Genomic DNA, 8,344 nt, shown 5'->3' with positions numbered 1-8,344 from the left:
TGACAGAATGCCAGCCTGGTGAGATGCCGTGACAGAATGCCAGCCTGGTACAATGCCGTGACAGAATGCCAGCCTGGTGCGGTGCCGTGACACAATGCCAGCCTGGTGCGGTGCCATGACAATGCCAGCCTGGTGCAGTACCATGACACAATGCCAGCCTGGTGCGGTACCATGACACAATGCCAGCCTGGTGCAATGCCATAAAACAATGCCAGCCTGGTGCGGTGGCATGAAACAATGCCAGCCTGGTACAATGCCGTGACACAATGCCAGCCTGGTGCGTTGCCATGACACAATGCCAGCCTGGTGCATTGCCAGGACAGAATGCCAGCCTGGTGCATTGCCAGGACAGAATGGCAGCCTGGTGAGGTGCTGTGACAATGCCAGCCTGGTACAATGCCATGACAGAATGCCAGCCTGGTGCGGTGCTGTGACACAATGCCAGCCTGGTGCGGTGCCACTACACAATAGGAGCGGCTATAAATGATGTCATCACCTATTATTAGAAACTTTCCCACTAATACTGCCACAAATCTGCCCAGTACAGTAACACGTGTGTGGGTGACAGCACCTACCACCATCAGAAATCATCATCATCTTGGTGTTCCATCAGAATTTACAGCCCAAATCTGCTAAGTATATTGACTTTATTTTCTTTACAAAGCAGCCACAGCCTTGGTAGATCAGCTTCTGGGTGGTGAAAGCACCTGGCCCATTGTACAACAAAAGCCTCCTCTGCCCTTCCTCCCCCTCCCCCTGTGCAGAGTAACCATAGGTCACCTGGTCCGGTCCCAAGAACATTTACCCACCTGCCAGATATGATCCTGGTGCTGGTAAAAAATTTATGTCATGTTTAAGCATCAGGATCAGAGCTGCACAGAGGCTACTACAATGCCTAGCTCTGCATGTAAAGGGAAGGGGAAAAGTCGTTTTGCTGTATGAGGGGTATGCATGAACCTACATGTCACCGCTACACTAGGTGACACCCTAAACCACTCACTAATGTTGCTTTTGCTTAGAAACAAACCTGGTCCCATGCCAGCTGCAGCAGCATGGGAGCTTTGTTCTATGTGAGGAAGCATGAGTCTCACTGCAGAGGTCCAACACCCCCTCCCCCTCCTACTGGGTCATACCTATAGCAATACAATTGGCAAAGCTCATGCTCCTTGCTGATTGAATAGCTCTGACTCAACAGGGGGTGTGTGGCACCTCAGCAATGAGATCACTGCAAATCCACAGAGCACAAGGGTGCCATTCTGCAGCTTACCCTCAGAGGACAGAGTTATTTACTCTGGTTTTGGCTTTTTTTTCTTTTTTAAAATAAAATACATTGTAAAGCTTTTAACATCTTTAAGACAAATGTTTTTGATCGCAAGCCAGTTGTTATCCCTGGGTTGACTCATCTTGTCTTGGTCCAAACTTTTAATAATGGCCCAAAGTCTGGAACTAAATGTAAGAAAAATCCTTTTGCATTGCACAAACAGTAAGAGTGTTGCATCCACAAAGTATAGTGAAAGTATTATGCAGATCCTTGCTGTAGGCATTGAAGAATGGCAACTGTGTTGTCATAGAGGTGATAATTGTGAGCAAACTCTGCCCAAGACAAAGAGAGCGGCACAATTGTCATGATGGACAGGTATTGGGGTATTGTTCTATGGACTGATTGACCCTCCCTAGGTGGAGATAAGCCTAGGAGAACTTCTCTGAGCTGCTCAGAGATTTAGAGACACCCTTCTAAAATTCAAGGTGATTTGCATCTTGTGCTTTGAAACACTCTGGGCTCTATTTATAAAACTGAATCTCCCACCAGGGAATCTTTGTGGGAATGTTAATCTTCCAGTTTCAATGGCAGTAATTGATTCCCATTAGGGAATCTTTGAGGGAATTTATGAGCCCTCTGAGTTGGTTTTGCACCTAAACATTAAAAAAAAAATTATATATATATTCTATGTACATGAAAGCAAATTTTTTTTTTACAGTTGAGTTTCTTTAAAAAAAGAAACAACTTCCTAATTTGAAAAGCCTGTCCCATGCCAGCATTCTGTGCAAAGGAACCTTCACTAAATGTCTGCAACCAGAAGGAAGCAGGAGTTTTGCAGTTTGACTCCGCAAAGTCCATGTCTATCCTGTTCTCCTATCCATACTGCCAACTGTTATAACTTCTGCAGTCTTCTCCTGTGCATACTGCTCACTGCTATACCATGTACACTCCTCTCCTGCACATACTGATGACAGTGATTCTGCTGCCATACCCTCTGCACTCCTGATCTGTACATAGTGCCTCCCATCATACCCTCTGCACTCCTCTCCACATATTGCCTTCTGCCATACCCTCTACACTCCTTTCCACATACTGCCTTCTGTCATTGCTTCTACATTCCTGATCTGTACATACTGCATCCCATTATACCCTCTACACTCCTCTGTACATACTGCCTCCCATCATACCCTCCTTACTCCTCTCCACATACTGCCTTCTGTCATACCCTCTACAGTCCTCTCCACATACTGCTTCCCATCATACCCTCCTCACTCCTGATCTGTACATACTGCTTCCCATCATACCCTCTTCACTCCTCTACACATACTGCCTACCGTCATACCCTCCTCACTCCTGATCTGTATATACTGCTTCTGATCATACCCTCTACACTCCTCTCCACATACTGCCTTCTGCCATACCCTCTGCATTCCTGATCTGTACATACTACCTCCTAATATACCCCCTTTACTCTTCTCCACATAATACCTCCCGTCATACCCTCTGCACTCCTGATCTGTACATATTGCTTTATATCATACCCTCTTCACTCTTCTCCACATACTGCCTTCCGTCATACCTTCTGCACTTCTGATCTGTACATACTGCTTACAAACCTACCCTCTACACTCCTCTCCACATACTGTCTTCTGCCATAACCTTTGCAAACCTGATCTGTACATACTGCCTCCCTTGATACCCTTTTTACTCCTCTCAACATACTGCCTGCTGTCATACCCTCTACAGTCCTCTCCACATACTGCTTTCCATCATACCCTCCTCACTCCTCTCCGCATACTGCCTTCTGTCATACCCTCTGCAATCCTGATCTGTAAATACTGCCTCCCATCATACCCTCTTTACTCCTCTCCACATACTGCCTTCTGCCATACCCTCCTCACTCCTGATCTGTACATACTGCTTCCCATCATACCCTCTTCACTCCTGATCTGTACATGCTGCATCCCATCATACCATATACACTCTTCTCCACACACTGCCTCCCATCATACCCTCCTCACTCCTGATCTGTACATACTGCTTCCCATCATACCCTCTACACTCCTGTCCACATACTGCCTTCTGCCATACCCTCTGCATTCCTGATCTGTACATACTACTTCCCATTATACCCTCTTTACTCTTCTTCACATACTATCTCCCATCATACCCTCTGCATTCCTGATCTGTACATACTCCTTTCAATCGTACCCTCTTCACTCTTCTCCACATATTACCTCCCATCATACCTTCTACACTCCTGATCTGTACATAGTGCTTCCCATCATACCCTTTTCACTCCTACTCTGTACATACTGTCAGTTGTCATAGCCTAATAATGCCTTTCCTGCGTGTATTGCCTGCTGCCATGCCCTGTATACACTGGTCCAGACTTACCTTTGCTTGAGTAGAGATTCCAGCTCACTCCTGAGCATTCTAAATGGCTCGGAGATAAAAACACACTAACATATTCTTAATTAACATCAAAACCTCAGTGTTGAACAGTCTGCAAAAAAATTTCCCAAACCAATTCAACTAGCAACTCTGATTTGCACACTACACTCCAAATGTACAATCTTTAAATTTACTAGAACTAGAGAATAGGAAGAAATACCCAAACAATCCACTTATTATGTATCTAAGTCCACAGGTTCTTACACCACACAGTTGTTAGATCTAAACTAGATTGCACAATCAGATTGTTTAGTGTAGTCGGCTTTAAATTTTGTTTCTAGGTTCAAAAGGTTCTGTGTTATGTTCATTCTTTAGGTATAAGGTATCACAAAAAGCTCTGCTATCGGGGTTTAGCAAAATCATTGATGTCCCATTAATAGCAGCAAGCAATGACTGAGAAGGACAGTCATTACAGCCACCAGTTTCCAAAGAAACTTCAATGTTGTAATGGTACCAATCGAGTCTCTGTGGGAGACAAAATATTGTTGGCAGCTGGGACACAATCGTCTAAGACAGCCATTCTCAAACAGAATTCCTCCCGAGGTTGCAGGGGTTCCTCGAGCTATGGTTGACAGTCCACCCATCACATGGTGCTTGCATAGTTTTGGGGCTAATGCCATAAACATGACTCCAATGATCTTGTTATCTGTCTATAAGGATTGGATTTGGACCACCATAGTAAGAGAGACATTCATTACAATGACTATCAATGTGGGGGCATCTATACAATCAATTTATTTTAACATGAGTTCCTAAACATTAACATAACCTCAGGGGTAAAAGAGTGAGAAAGGCCGTCTAACAGGCAGCAATATAATTGTGAGCAGCCATATCAGGAAAGAAAGAGTCTATAGATAAAATGTATAACAGAGGAAAGCAATATTGAAACAATTTATGGGACAAACTCATAGTGCTGAATCTCTGGAGCCTAGTTTAGAAAAGGAGAAACCGTCAAGAGACAACTTAGCAGACCACTTGAGTTTGTTGACAGGATTGACAGAACCACTTGCCTGTTAAAGGCAGGATATGAATTCTGCATTGCAAATTAAGCTGGCATTAGAGCAGCAGCTGGTACAGCAGGTACAAGAGACAGAGGATGGATAACACTAGTCTGACATTTGGTGCAATTATAAAGAATATCTTCCTCCCCGATATATATTTAAAGATATTTTCAGGGAGAGCCACCTTTTTAGGTATGTAATACGAAAAAACAAGGAGACAAAAGAAAGAGGTTTGCGGCTCAAAAAGTTAGTCCAAGTATTATTTATGTATTGATACAGTCTCGTTTCATGCATAATTACAACAAAAGCATGGTATGAAAGTAATATCCCCAGCCAAGTTGCATTGTCACAGGGCTAGGATATTTGTACTAGACAAAGGTGTTTGTACTAAACAAATAGCTAGATGACCCTATTAGTTGAAAATGTTCTGATGCGTTTCGCCAGATTGTACAAGGAAAAGCATGAATCAAAGTGTTACACAGGTAGGTTAATAAATCAAAGTGTTATAAAAGTAAGTAATCATAACAATAAGGTACTAATGTCACAATTGTTAAACAGCATAAAAATATTTGATGATCATTATTCCATATTAAAGCATTTACTATAGCTTTTACTTAGTATAGAAATATCCAAAGTACAAGGGTAATATATCGACTCACTACTTAAAAAGATATAAATATTACCAAAAGGCATAGGTTTCTATGTTATGTGTATACTGATGTATTTACTTTGTATTCATAAGTAGATAATGCACAGTTTGATGTATGGCTAGTAGATAAGTTTAATGTACATATATATATATATATAAAATATATATTAAATATATATATATATATATATATATATATATATATATATATATTTAATGTATATATATATAAACAAAAAAAGGAATGAACAGACTTACTTTTAGATGGTACATAGTGACGGTCACATGTACAATCTGGCGAAGCGCATTAGGACATTTTCAACTAATAGGGTCATCTAGCTATTTGTTTAGTACAAACACCTTTGTCTAGTACAAATATCCTAGCCCTGTGACAATGCAACTTGGCTGGGGATATTACTTTCATACCATGCTTTTGTTGTAATTATGCATGAAACGAGACTATCAATACATAATTAATACTTGAACTATACTTTTTGAGCCGCAAAAACCTCTTTCCTTTGTCTCCTTGATTTTTCCTAGTCTGAGATTTGTTGATGTAAATGTTTACAGGTCAGCATCTCACTGATTTCAGCTTATATCAGAGGATGAAATACGATTGCTAGAGTCTTAAAAAAGACATTGAGTGAAAATCAGAGGTCCATATATTTGTTTTTTCAACTTACCCTAAATATAAACAGCTGTGGAGTCATCTTTTGGGAATGTATTCATGCATAGTGTTGGAGTGAATTCTTGTGAGATTTGTAATCCTTTCCTAGGATTTCACAGAAAGACTCACATCACCTTTGCGTAAATGAGCAGCTGTTTCCGTGGGCAACTGAAATGTAGTTACAGACTAAGAAGGCGACATTGGATATGTGCTGACTTCTGGACTGCGGATCTTGTTGTAATGTGCAGAGATAGGAAATTAAGCTGTAACTGAGGTTTTAAGTGAAGGAAATCAGTGCTTAGATTCTTGATATATAGCTATATATTGCCAAAGTAACATTACATTTGGAGGGATGAGGGGGTAGTAGAAGACTTTAAGACAGGTGACAAGAACATAGATGGCAGGAATGAGTATTGGGCTAAAGGTTTGGAGGGCTGGACTGAAGTTTTGGTTGTTATTGGTAATGAAAAAACAGATATGGGTTGAAAGGTACTACAGTTTCAAAGTGGGGGACAGGCAATATCTGACCACAGTTATATTAAAGAGTAATTATGCCTACATTTCTAAATTCCTTGCTTTACTAGTGTATGGAATTATTACAATCTCCTAGGGACTCTGAATAGTTTTGAATATTACTCATAGAATCAGGATTCATCATATTTTAGAAAACAGATCAGAGATTAAACTTGGGCAGCACTAGATGGATGTAAAATAAAATCTTCAAACAACGAAGTTTGATCCAGATTTTTTTTAAATAAAACCATAATTCAAACAAACCTAAATGCCTGTATATTTGAGTAAAGTAAAAAATATTTTTTGGCAAGCTTACTTTGAAAAAAACCTATAGTAAACCAATGCTGGATTGGTGCTGAAACTTATTTAGATGGAGTTAGATCCAACAAACAGGACTGGAATGTATTATATGTTCAATATAAAGTGTTTATTGTGGCCAGCAGTTATGGGGCAGGACTGGCTTGGGGACAGCCATGGCAAGTTCAAGAGTCACAAGCAAAGCAAATAAGGTAAAAGAAGGCTGGGGGACTGACAGAATATTGAGGCATGACTGCCGACATTATAAAGCCTTTAAAAAAACATGCTCAGGTGGTGATTACAAACAAAGGTTTATTAATTGTAAGAAGTTATCAAAAGAAATTGGTTTTGTGGTACAACAAAAATGCAATGACAGGCTTATATTAGAGAGGTTACTGACCCCTTACAAAGTCCCCACTGATTTTTTTCTGTGTTGGATTCATTGAACCATGGCACAAGTGAAAGAAAATATAATGCTGTTTTTCCCATTACAAACAGTTCTCCCAAACACAGTGCTCCTAATATAAAGTGACCCATAACCAGTCTTCCTCTACTTGCTCCCATGTTTACTCAAACAGTCAAAAAACTGTTTTAGCACTCAGTGTTGTTCATTTAATGTTTATGCCCAACTTTTACTTTACATTCAGGAGGAAAAGGAATAGCCAAAAGAGGAAAAACAAGTGGAGATTGCCACAAGTCCTGGAAGGAGGACAAAGCGATAGAAGATGTTGACATGTGGATGATCCAACATAGGGTGAAGGGTAAAGCATGGAGCAGCACAGCAACAGACAGGATGAGGAAAACTAACAGGAAGGTGCATGTATCAAGGGGCATGTGGGCATCACGCTTCAAATGGTACACCTACTGAATTTGTGGTACCACCAAGAATAGAAAGTGGAAAACTTCAAGAAATTATTAATGCTTAAAGAAATTCTTCTTTTCAACAAATCAAGCTATATTATCTATTTGATATTGCTGATATTCTCCATTTAGCATATTATAACACTCACTACAGTTTAATGGATCAGGACCCTAAACTAAAGTCAGCAACTACTACTTTTTAAACACTATGAAACACTATTGAGCACTACAATAAACATTGGAGCGTTTGTACACTCCATTGAGATCTTTCATGCAGCTAAACATTTTATCCAACTTTGCATTTTCTGCACTGCTATTGCTATCGGTTCTGAAGTGGCATAGGCTTAGAACTTTTTGGGACATGAAAGTCCTTTGGAGAATCAACTTTGAACAGAAGGCAGAACTGCTACTGCTTATTTTCAGCTAATTAGAAAGATTGTTATGTACCTAGCTATAGTTGCCTAGGAGTTGGGGTAAGGGGGTAGTTCAGTAGGTTACTCTTTTGTGGGATATTAAAGAGGACTTGAGGCCAAAAGCCTATGTGAGTCTCTGTGATACCTCTACTCATTTGGATTCATCTTGTTTATGTTCATACAGTCATAGTGGATATGAGATGGCCCCAGATAGGAATCTATGATAAG

The sequence above is a fragment of the Pyxicephalus adspersus genome, chromosome 6 (assembly GCF_032062135.1).
Source record: "Pyxicephalus adspersus chromosome 6, UCB_Pads_2.0, whole genome shotgun sequence".
NCBI classification, from domain to species: domain Eukaryota; kingdom Metazoa; phylum Chordata; class Amphibia; order Anura; family Pyxicephalidae; genus Pyxicephalus; species Pyxicephalus adspersus.
The sequence above is the reverse complement of the archived record's forward strand: the minus strand, read 5'-3'. Positions refer to the sequence as shown.